Source organism: Balaenoptera physalus (genome assembly GCF_965194825.1).
Source record: "Balaenoptera physalus genome assembly, chromosome: 3".
In the NCBI taxonomy this organism is placed as follows: domain Eukaryota; kingdom Metazoa; phylum Chordata; class Mammalia; order Artiodactyla; family Balaenopteridae; genus Balaenoptera; species Balaenoptera physalus.
The window spans coordinates 126,034,566-126,046,700 of NC_138890.1; the positions used below are offsets into that span (position 1 = coordinate 126,034,566).

At 36.4% G+C, this 12,135-nt stretch overlaps 1 protein-coding gene and 1 long non-coding RNA gene across 4 annotated transcripts in view; one reads left to right on the forward strand and one right to left on the reverse strand.

Annotated features, from left to right (window-relative positions):
- CWC27 (CWC27 spliceosome associated cyclophilin) overlaps positions 1 to 12,135 on the reverse strand; it is a 239,368-nt gene that overhangs the window by 87,217 nt on the left and 140,016 nt on the right. The window lies entirely within an intron of this gene.
- Positions 1 to 12,135, forward strand: part of LOC309658645 — a 50,795-nt gene that overhangs the window by 12,171 nt on the left and 26,489 nt on the right. The window contains exon 2 of the long non-coding RNA XR_014262352.1: positions 1 to 12,135. This exon is cut by the window's right edge and continues 26,489 nt beyond it. This is a non-coding gene — a long non-coding RNA (uncharacterized lncRNA).

The window sequence follows — 12,135 nt, forward strand, 5'->3', positions numbered from 1 at the left end:
ATGGTAAACTCAGTATTAATTACTGCTGCCTTAAGAGTATATAATGTCGGACTTCCCTGGTGGCGCAGTGGTTAAGAATCCGCCTGCCAGTGCAGTGGACGCGGGTTCGAGCCTTGGTCCGGGAGGATCCCACATACTGCAGAGCAACTAAGCCCGTGCATCACAACTACTGAGCCAGCGCTCTAGAGCCTGTGCGCCACAACTACTGAAGCCCACACGCCTAGAGCCCGTGCTCCGCAACAAGAGAAGCCACCGCAATGAGAAGCCCACGTGCCGCAACGAAGAGTAGCCCCTGCTCACCACAAATAGGGAGAAAGCCCGTGTGCAGCAACGAAGACCCAACACGGCCAAAAATGAAATAAATAAATAAAAAGTATTTTTTAAAAAAGAGTATATAATGTAGTAAATTAATCACTGTGATATGCTGTTAAAATACCCAGAATAATGAGTGTGAATAATAGAAAAATAAGCAAGCCAATCTTGAGAAATATGTCTGAGAAACTAAGTTGATTGGATTCTATCCCAATAGTCTGCCCAGAATCTTCACAAGACACCACAGACTAGCAAAGTCTTTGGCTGTAGCAGAATAAATATTACGGCCATTTTCTCTTCAACCACAGCCAAACTGGTAAGAACAAACATAATTATTCTTCTATATTTGCTTCATATGCAACTCAGCACAATATGAAATAAAGTGTAAGGGACTTCTCCATGGGTTTTATAGAAGGGAAAGTACAAAGGACTTACTTTTGATGTTGTTTTCCTATAGCAGACTCAGCCCACCTCCTTAAGTCACAGAAAATACTGCAACTAAGATGTTCAGAAATAAACCAGAAAAGAGTGGTAAATAGGAAATTAATGCTGCTAATTCTTGGTTGAGATTATTTGAAAAAAGCCCAAACTATAAGGTTGTTTCTAGAAAGTATCATAATATAGTGTCGAATATACACTGCCAAATAGTACACTTGACCCTTGAGCAATGTGGGCAGTTAGCGGTCCCAACACCCCAACTGTTCAAAATCCGAGTATAACTTTATAGCCAGTCCTCTGTATCCGTGGTTCCACCTGCACAGATTCAACCAATCATAGATCGTGTAGAACTGTAGGATGCAGTTATTGAAAAAAATCCATGTATAAGTGGACCTGTGCAGTTCAAACTCTTGTTCAAGGGTCAACTGTAATAATAAAACTATAGACTTACATATTAGGATAAAACTTTTATTTAATATTCTTTCTTAGGTGTTCATATATATATATATAAATATACATATACACATATATACATATTTATACATATGTAAGAGAATAGAGATATTCTTTCACTAAACCTTAAACTATTACAGTGAGGGAGAGGGTAAAAAATTACTGCATGAAAATTCCTTTCTATTCTATGTCCCAGATACACAACTTGCAAGACATGAAAACGTGCCATCCTTTCTCTCATTTCCACGCATTTGCATGCACTGTATCTTCTGTCTAGAACACCTTTATTCAGCTGACTCACTCACCTGGACCAGTAGCCTCAAAAATCTGTAAAAGTGAGAGGTTTCTAGAATACAAATGACCCACTGAGAGGTGAAAAAAAAAATGTAAGAATCCTATTTATATTTTGTTGTTATCTTTTAAGCTATTATTTTTTGTGTATGTTATATATAGTATATAATATATTCATTGAGTAGTACCTACATATGAGTCATGAACACATTTTTAAAATATATATTGGAAGTGTTCACTATTTTACAACCAAAATGTCCATCAGTTGACAAGGAGATAAACAAAATGGGTATTACCATAAAATGGAATATTATTTAACCATAAAGAGGAATGAGATGCTTGATACATCCTACAACACAGATGAACCTTGAAAACATGGTGATAAGTGAAAGAAGCCAGTCACAAAAAGGCACATATTATATGATTCTATTCATATGAAATATCTTCAACAGAGAAGCCTATAGAGACAGAAAGTAGATTAGTGGTTGCCTAGGGCTGAGGGAGGGGAGGCTGAGGCTGTAGCAGGAGATAGTAAAGGGTACATCTTCATTTTGAGATGATAAAAATGTTCTAAAATTGTGATGTTTGGAGAGATTTATGAATATACTAAAAACCACTGAACTGCACACTTTAAATGGGTGAATTGTATGGTATATGAACTATATCTCAATAAAACTGTTAAAAATAAAATAAACAAACAAAAAACTTTATTCTACAGGTGTAATAAAACATATTTTGGAGACTAACGGTCTCAATAACTGATGATCTTGCTCTTGGCTTAGTGTATCTAGAAAGCTATGCTGCCTTCTAGGTTTAATTGCCTTTCCTTTGCTCCCTCAGACCATGAGAATATATACCATGCTGCACTGGTAACTGGTAATTTGTATCTTTCACCTGCTAAACTACAAACCTTATATCCTCACTCCACATCACAGATTAAAATAATTTTCAGGTGGCTTAAGGAATTAAGAGTAAAAACAAAATAATAGAATAATTATAGGAAGATATGGATGAATATTTAAACCATCTTGACCAGATACCTGGGGAGTTTCAAAAAATACTGACCCTGAGTCTCACTTCCTGAGCTTTGGAATTTCCAGGTGATTCTAATGTGCAGAAAAGTTTGAGAACCATCGGTCTAGTGATGAAGGAGAGACCAGGAAAGGCATCTTAGAGAAATGATCTTAAATAACAACTTGAGTATGGAGGCAAAATCTATTACATATAAAAAGCATTCCAGGAAGCGGGAGCTGTGATACAAAGGCTGGGGTGGGAAATAGGTTGGTATGCAGAAAAATTTAGCCTGTATGGAGCACAGGATCCACAGTGAGAGATGAGACTAGGGTGGCAGGCAAAGTTTAGTCCATGTAGGGCCTTGTATGGCATGCAAAGGATTTTATCCTGTAGGAAATGAGACGCCGTTAAATAATTTTATGAAGGGGATTGACACACGATCAAGTTTGTGTTTAAGAAAAGCCACACACAGAATGTATTGGCAGGATCTGAGATTAGCAACAGAGATCTGTTGGCAGCGTGTTAGCAGGTTGTTAAAATAGCCTAACAGAAAAAATTGTGGCTAAAACGGTCACGGTAGGACAAAAGGTGTGGACTAGAAACCTTAGTAAAAGAGGTGGAATTTGCAAGAGAAATGTACACAGAACAGACTTATTTTGAGGATATGGCAATATTTTGAGATCTAAATCTAATTCTTTTCATTCAGAAAAATATGCAAACACTAATCCCTCATTGATACATGATAAATGATGTTTTCCTCTAAAAATTCCTCTAGGTATCTAGACAATAAAACAGTTTCCAAAATAATTATCCCCGAGGTCATGGATTTCACATTCATTTTAAGAAATCTTAAACTTTTTATTTGCTAAGTAAAGTAATAAATTTCCATGAGGTTATAATTTCTACATTTCCCAAATTTCTTAAAAGAAAAATCAAATCTCAAAAAGAAACAAAAAATACTCACTAAGTAAAATTAAAGCTGTTTTGTAAGGTACCATAAGCTCTAAAGTGAGATTTCAAAAGTCTTCCCAACAGTAGGTCCATGACCAAATTAAAGTTAGGGGTTTTCAAAGTGACACTATTTTCTGATCTTATTTCATCAAAATTATGTACCATTCATGATTTCTCCCTTATACAGGTTACTTCTTCGATGTTTCTTCAAGGTTCTATAAATTATCGAACTACTTAGCTCATGTTACAGAGGTAAACAGGTTATAAGAATAAGCCCTCTCGTCCAGTCAGACCCATTTCTTTATTTCACCTCCCTCAATCAGGAACCTTTTTTGATTACAGTATTTCTCACTGTTCTGAATGTCTCTAAATCTTATAGTTCACCTGTACAAGAAATTTAGCACTTGAAATGTCTATTAATTATGAATACTATTTAATTATGACTATTAATTATTAATACTGTATTATAAAGTATCTGTTTCTCGTGAGTAGTCATATTCTACCTAGCAGAGGCTAGCTATTTTAGAACCAGGGAAAAGCATTCTGTGGGGTTTTTTTCCTGGCTTAGCACAGCGCTATTAGACATTTATTCTAACCCAGTGATTTTGAACTTTTTGGACCATGACTTAGCACAGGAAGTTTTTCATCTGAACTCTGCACACAAATAGGTTTGGTATACACAGCTAATATATAAAACTGTATATGTAAGGTTAAACCATATGAAATTAATGGCATTCTATTGTTCTGTTTACCTACAAAAAAGGCAATTTCATATTCTTACTAAACATAATGAAAAAATTTCAAAATTTCATAAAACAATATTTACCCTTACTACCTGTGATGCACTCTGATGTTTTCTGGTCTGTGCCATTCCGTTAAATTAAAAATGTTGATTAAGATACACTACTGATTTCATGATCCACCAGTGAACTACTGGCTACAGTTTGAAAACCCCTGCTCTAACCTCTAACCTACTGTCTAGGCCTGCCTCTAGCTTAAGACTTAAGCTAACAGGATAAAAAGATTTTGAGAGACTCACAAGTGGCCCAGGGCAGCAGGGTAAAGATGAAACAAGTCATAAAGGTGGTGGTGCAACTGCCTGGAAACTCTGTGCATCCCTGAGCACTCAGCAGAATGGCAAGGACCATACTAAATGGGGAGAATTCAGAGTTTGGAGATTTTCAACTAAATCCTTTCTGACTTGACACGACTAAACTGATCATATAACTAGAATGTGATTCAGCATGGTTGACTGGTAATGTTCAGAATGAGGGTTATCCCTTGGGACACAGTGATACGTTTTATAAGGCTCTCTCCAAAGTCCTTTCCTGAATCTAAAAAAAACTCTACATGTAATGCCAGATTTCTTTCCACAAAGAGAGGAAACCCATAGGGAATAGCTCTGTCTGACACTTCTTTTCTTGCTTTCTAGAAGATCATCATTTTGTTGGATGAAATGAAATTTTCCATGCTGCATAACGTTTTCTAAAAGTGAAGCTTATCCAGTTCTGTTAATAGCTAGTGAAACAGTACAGATGATAACAGATTGCAGACATACTGCTTATATTCTGATTAGGCTTTTAGCTTATTAAAAATGATGTTTATATAAAGATCTGTACAAATGCTTAATTATTAACCATTTTGTCAATGAAAACCAGAAAGCATGAGTTCTTATCCAAGTGACTCAACTATTAGCAGACAGATGCTGATACATGCATGGGCAAGTGTCACTCTCAGCACTAAGGTACAGCTAAATTAGACTAGACTTCAAGCAAGAGCACAGGCACTCAGGCTAACATGGGAGCAAGGAGAATGCTGTTAACCCGCTCTTTGGTGCCTAAATCAGGTGCATACATACCACCTTCTCTCATCCTTTATGTTACCAACAGCTTTATCTGATGGAACAATGTTGACAGAACTTGAACTGGTGCCAGCCCTACTGATGAGGAAAAAGGTGAAACAGTCGCTGGCTGGAGGGAATGTTTCCTTTTTTGGAAGTAGCAGTAAGATGATATATGAAAACATGGCTGAAATGGACTATCACAGGTTCCTGATATAAAAAATGATTCTAGTTTTTAGAAAACAAAGGATCAAAGAAAGAAAGTCAAATAAATGGCCAATGTGTACAAGAAGGCACTCAAAAACACTGAGATGAAAAATAAAAATGTAAAGGAAATAATATCTGGCCACATAGATAAGCACACTAGCAACTGAATTGAGTTCTAGTTCATGCAAGATTATGTTTGGTCCTTTTATATCAGTAGGGAAAGCATCAGAAGAATAGTAAAGACAAGAATGCTAAGTCCTAGTCAGTTGAGAGGCCAGACTACTCATCATGCCAATCAAAAACCACAGACCTATGAGGCCAATATAAAAATCAGAGGGAAAAGAAATTTCTTGTCTAATTGCAGGAAAGAAGTAAAACCCGAAACAGGTAACTTTTATAATTGTAAAAGCTAGTAAGGGCAAATGGAAACAATAGTTTCAATAATTAACATCTTTTTTTTTTTGGCTGCACCACATGGCTTGCAGGATCTTACTTACCTGACCAGGGATTGAACCCGGGCCCTTGGCAGTGAAAGCTCAGAGTTCTAACCACTCGAGCATCTTTCTTAAACTCAGCATAGATGTATTCATTCTCAAGTCCCAGACCAAGAAACCCCAACTGCTTTCATCTGTTCCATCCTGTAATCTCATGTTAGAACATAAGGGCAGTCACTGTGTCTTCTTCACTGAATGGAAAACCTGAATGTCCATCACACTATTCTTCACAAGTTTTATGAACCTGAACATGTTTAACCACAATGCAATGATAAATAAAGGCCCTGATGTCCACCAAAAGGAGCTACAAAATTCAGAAATGCATTTTGAAATGCCAAAGAGGGACATTTGACACACATTTAAATCACATTCAAGATAGTTTTAGTGTTAGATATTTTATTATATGCATTTATTTTATGTTATGCATTATATAATATGTACAAATTTATGGTATATATCTATGTATATATACACAGCTAATGTACTGGTATCTCAGCATATTTCAATACTTTAAATAATTCCTTCTAGGTGAAAGAGTTTACAAGTATCTTTTTCTCTACTACTTAACCAAAAAAGGTGACAATTATGCCTGCTCACCTTACTTGACTGATTAAAAATAACAATTTTATTTAGCACTTGGAATATTTTTACTGTGGTTCTGGCTTGAACAGTTGCTGGAAGAGATGATTTCTGGTGGGGAGGCAAAGGGAATCATGTGGGCAAAATATGGAGGAATCTGATGGCAAAGCATAGTCTGCACACCATTATGTAAAAAGTACATACTGACAGTAAATAACATATCAGTAACTAATGTATAAATTATTACAAAAGTACTTTAATCCAAAATATAGAAAAGAATAGGCTCATATTAAATATTCAGTGTTCTTGTTTTTTCCATTTTGAGACAATAGGCAAAGAAAAAGGTGGATTCATAATCACTTTTCTGGAGGTAAAGGCTCTCTTGGCTCACATGAAGGATTACACAGTACTCCACAAAATACTGTACAAGATATTGACTATTACCACTATGGAAAGAGGACTGCAGTTGCTGTCAGGCAATTTAGGTCCTACCACTGTGTTGGTGCTCTTGGGGAAAAATCAATTAACTTATCTGAGCCATAATTTCCTTGTGCAAAATACCACCTGTCCTACCTTCCTTATGGGTTCTTATAAGAGAGAAATGAGGGGGAGGAGAAAAGGGAAAAGGCACTAAGTGATTCACAAGTATGGGCTTGTGTTAGACACAGTTGATTGCCCAAGTAATAATTCTTCTACCTTCTTTTTTGCTAACAAAATCCAGATTTGGTTTAGGCAACAGAATGCCTAGTATCAGAGGACAAATCATGACTGCTTTAAGCCAGTTAGTTCATCTTACATCTTTCATTTCACTCACTCATTTTCCAAATATCTTTTTTTGAATGCCCACCACATGCCAAACATTGTTCTAAGTGCTAGGGAGATAATAATAAAGAAAAAAGACAAAAATTTTGGTGGGGAAGACAGAAATCAATAAATAAGTAAAACATACAGTCTATCAGAAGGTGATAAGATAATACAGAGAAGAACAAAGTAGGGAAGGGCAATAAGGGAGTGCCAAGCAGAGGTGGTCAAAGAAGACCTCAGAGAGGGTAAGACCTGATAGGTAAGGGGATGAGTCATATGGAAGTCTGGAGGAACTGCAGTGCAGATAGGGTATGAGCATGTACAATGGCCCTGAGGCAGGAAGCCTGCCAAACATGTACTCAGATCAGCAAAGAGGCTACTGTGCCTAGAACAGAGTGAAGGAAAGGGAACTACAAGTAGGTGAAACGAGAGAGGTATAAAGGAGGTGGGGGAACAGATTAGGTAGACCTTTGTAGACAAACACTGAGGCTTGGCTTTTAAGAAACCCACTGGTAGGTTTAAAAAAAAAAAGGAGTGACAAGATCTGACTTATACTTTTAAAGGACCATTCTGGCAACTATGTTGAGAACAGACTTTCAGAGGCCACTGGTAGAAACAGAGAGTAGTTAAGAGACAGATGCACTAATCTAGGTGGGAGATGATTGTGGCTCTCACCAGGGTGGTAACAGTGGAAGTGGTCAGATTATATATCCTAGATTAACTGATCAACAGGATGGGAGGGATAAAACAATGAGAGAAGTCAAGGATGACTCTAAAATTAACTGACATAGGGAAGATTTCAAGAGGAGCAGGTTTGGGAGATAAGATCAGGGGTTCAATTTGGGACATGGTAAATTTAAGATGCCTACTAAACACTTTGCAAATTATTAGCATATAGATGATATTTAAATCCATGAGACTAAAAGACACCCCAAAGAAGTAAGTATAAAAGAGAGAAGAAATTGAAGGCTAAGAAGGTGACTGAAAGAGGGGGAAGTGATCAATAGTGCAAAATGCTGGTGATAGATCACCTAAGAAAAGGGCTAAGCAGTTGACTTGTGAGGATGAAGGTCTAATGAGTAAATTTAAGAGGGACTGGCAGAAGAGGAATTAGAGATGGCAGGCATGTACATTCTTTCATAGAGTTTTTCTGGAAAGAGGAACAGAGCTAAAGAGCAGTAGCTGGAGGGAACTATGGGGACAAGAGAGGTGTTTTGTTTTTGTTTTTGTTTTTAAATAGAGAAAACACTGCATATTTTCATGCTGATGGTAAATGATCCAGTAAAGAGGGTGTAGGAAAGAAAGAAGAGAACTGTTGGAGTGATATCTGCAAGTAGGTAAGAGGCAGCAGGATCTAGTGCACAAGTGGAGGAATTGGCCTAAGAGTATGAACAGCTACAGGGGGACAGGCAAGCAAATGGCACAGATGCAGGTGAGTTCATAGCTGTGGTGAGAGATGTTTTCTTCCAGTTGCTTACAGTGAAGAAATCCCACTCCTCTTTGACAGAGTAGTCCAGTAGATCCAGTTTTGGCCAGTGATATGCAAAGGGAGGTCTGGTAGGGATTTTGGGAAAGATGTTCTTTCCCATAAAGAGAAAGGTCCAAGATGAGAAACGCCTTTTGCATCTACCTTTCCTTCTTGCCTTGGATGCTATTTTATGAAGATACATTGCTTAGAGTTGGTGCGGACATCTTACGACTGTGATGGGAAATCTACAATGTATATGCCAGTAACTTTGCAAATATGGGTAGAAGGAAAGATCCATTAAGGCAGAGGTCTTTTTTTGCCTCCCCCACCCCAGCTTTATTGAGGTATAATTAACAAATAAAATTGTAAGATATTTAAGGTGTACATTATGATGATTTGATATATTTATACATTTTAAAAGGATTCCAGAGGTCTTCATTTTGTTACCTGGTGTATCCAAAGTGTCCAAAGAATGTGTGGCACATAGTACACACTCAATAAGTATTTGTTGAATAAATGAACTATGATCAAGATGGGCCATGTTTTTCAGAAACTCACTGTATAGTGATATACACTAGTAAATAAAGAGATAATTACACTCCCTTGTTCTAAGTGGTAACATAGGGGTAAGCACAGGATGTTGAGAAGCTGAGGCAGATTTAGCAATGAACTTCTATGCAGACTGTGAAATGCAATGAACTTCTTTGCAGACTGTGAAAATAAGCTTGCCACTATTTGAATATTAAAAAATGTTTTGTCCCATATGAATATTTTGATAATTTCTTCAATTTCTTTATAAAAATAAATTGAAAATAAATATATTTTATATAATCCTTATATTTTTCCTTAGTAAGACACATCTAGGGCCATGATCTGGGGTAACATTTGTTTTATTCATTAACTTCATTTTTTCCCCTTGTTTCCATCTTTTTTTTGACCTAGGAGTGAAATCATACTGATGAAACATTTTACCACAGCTATCACCGGTTTTTATTGAAAAGCATACAGGATGCCCTGTTTTAAACATTTAAGAGTTTCAATGTCTGCTTTTTTCTTTAGAAGAGTTATATTTCTCTGTTCCATGCCAGCACACTTCTTCCTCCTTTCATTTTAGCAGATAAACCATTATCTTTTTCTTCTGGAATCATTTTTGTGTACCTGAGTACAATGAGTTCCTTTACTATACAACAGAAGATAAAGCCTTTACAATTTTATTATAGGAGCACACATGTGGCATTATATGCACAGGAATAAAATTAAAGCTGAAGTATCCAAAGCTTGGAATAAAACCATATTTATGCTGCTGAAGACAAGAAAAATTATTTAGTCTACAGTAATGAGTAAGTAGCGGCAAAACAAATATTTGGTTGACTGTGGAAAGCCAATGTTTTCATTACTTGTTACAAGCATAAAAGCTAAAAACAGGCTGACCAAGCACATTCTGACAGCAAATAACACATGCATTCATCAATTTTTTGGTGCATGTAAAACTATGATTCCTAATTTATGGATTTATATGTAATGAAGGTATAACTAACTTTGCCTTAAATATATTATATGTTATTATATAGCATATATGTATACATGTATGTATTTATATTGTCCATTTATTTTAAAAAGGTCTATTGCCAATTTTTTCTTTATTAGTAGAAGATACAACACTTTCCTCCCTTAAAAGTGCTTTAATCTAGTACAATATACTCAACATACTAACAAACTTGTTAATAAAGTATTTACCTACACATGTAAAAAACTGCTTTGATAATCTGCAAAATGGTTATATTTGCTGAATGCTTGCTATGCTAAGAAGTCTGTGATTGGTAATTTATATATATTACTTAATATGTTACATCAAGTTTATTTATTATACTCAGATCTTATAGATAAGGAAACTGAGGCTCAGAAATGACTTGCCCAGATCCCAAAGGTTGCCCATCCCCCAAATCAGAGTAATGAAGCCCACATCTATCTGAGAATTCTGTAAAATCATATTTCTGATAGTACAGCAGGGACAATCAAATAGTTCAAGAAAAAGACATTAGGTATACATACAACATACATGCATTTATTCATTCACACATATATACATACATATAGCACACACAAATGTAAGAAAATGTAAACTACAGGCAAATCAAGGTGAAAGATGTATAAGGGTTCACTGTACTGTTCTTGTTACTTTTCTGTAAGTTGAAAATTTTCAAAAGAAGTAACCATTTCTTATGATTTGAATGCTTAGTCCCTGGGACCTTTGGAAAATCACTTTTTTCTAGGTTTTAAAAAAGAGATTTAATTCTATTCAACATATATCCAATGAGCAGCTCATTTGTAATACCCCATGCCAGGACCTACAGATCAGCTCGAGTGGTGGTTCTCAGTGTGGTACCCAGACTAGACTTGCAGTATCAGCTTCCCCTGAAAACCTGATAGAAATGCAAATTCTTCAGCTCCACCCCAGACTATCTACGTTCTCCTGATAGAACATAGGGCGGTAATAGGGAATAAGATGGTAAACCATTTGAAAGCAAGATTATGGATAACAGAGGCAGATGATTTTATACTTAATTTGGTATACGGTAAGACACCATGGAAGGTTTGTGAGCAGAGGAATAATACAATAATTATATTAAGAAGATCATTCTAGTAGGAGTATATAGAATGGATTACTTCTGGGAGATTCTAGAGGAAAAGACCACTTTAGGTTTCTTATAACAGTGCCAAGAAAGATGTGTTAAGAACCTGAACTAGCCTATAGGACTAGAACAGGACGGATGAGATATCCCACAACGGGTGAGTACATAAGCCCTACTGATTGGCTGAACGTAGCACAGGCACAGAGTGAGGAATCAGGGTGAGAGGAGGGGAAAAGGTAAGGGAGAGACAAGAGTGATCAAAGGTTACTGAGATTTCATGCCTGGACAGTTGATAGAAGAGTTTGGATCCAGATGAATTCACGAAAACTTCCTATAGCCAGGCCTTTTAAAGGCCAAGGATCCCAGCCTTATAATCCTATAAAAGCATGTTCTTCTAAACAGTGTCAAGTAAGGAGGTGGTGATTCCAGCCTTAAGATTCTATAAAGCATGTTCCTCTAAACAGTGTCATGTAAGGAAGTGGTTTTCAGACGTGCAGGTTTTAGAGGTCTGTAAAGTTTCCAAAAAAACTTAATGGATGAGTTGCTTTTTAATTTTGTAAATTAAGAACTTTAAGAAACACTTCTATTAGCTGTTGAGAGTATAAGTTGGTAAAACCACTTTGGAGAAAAATGTCAATATCCAGAGGAGCT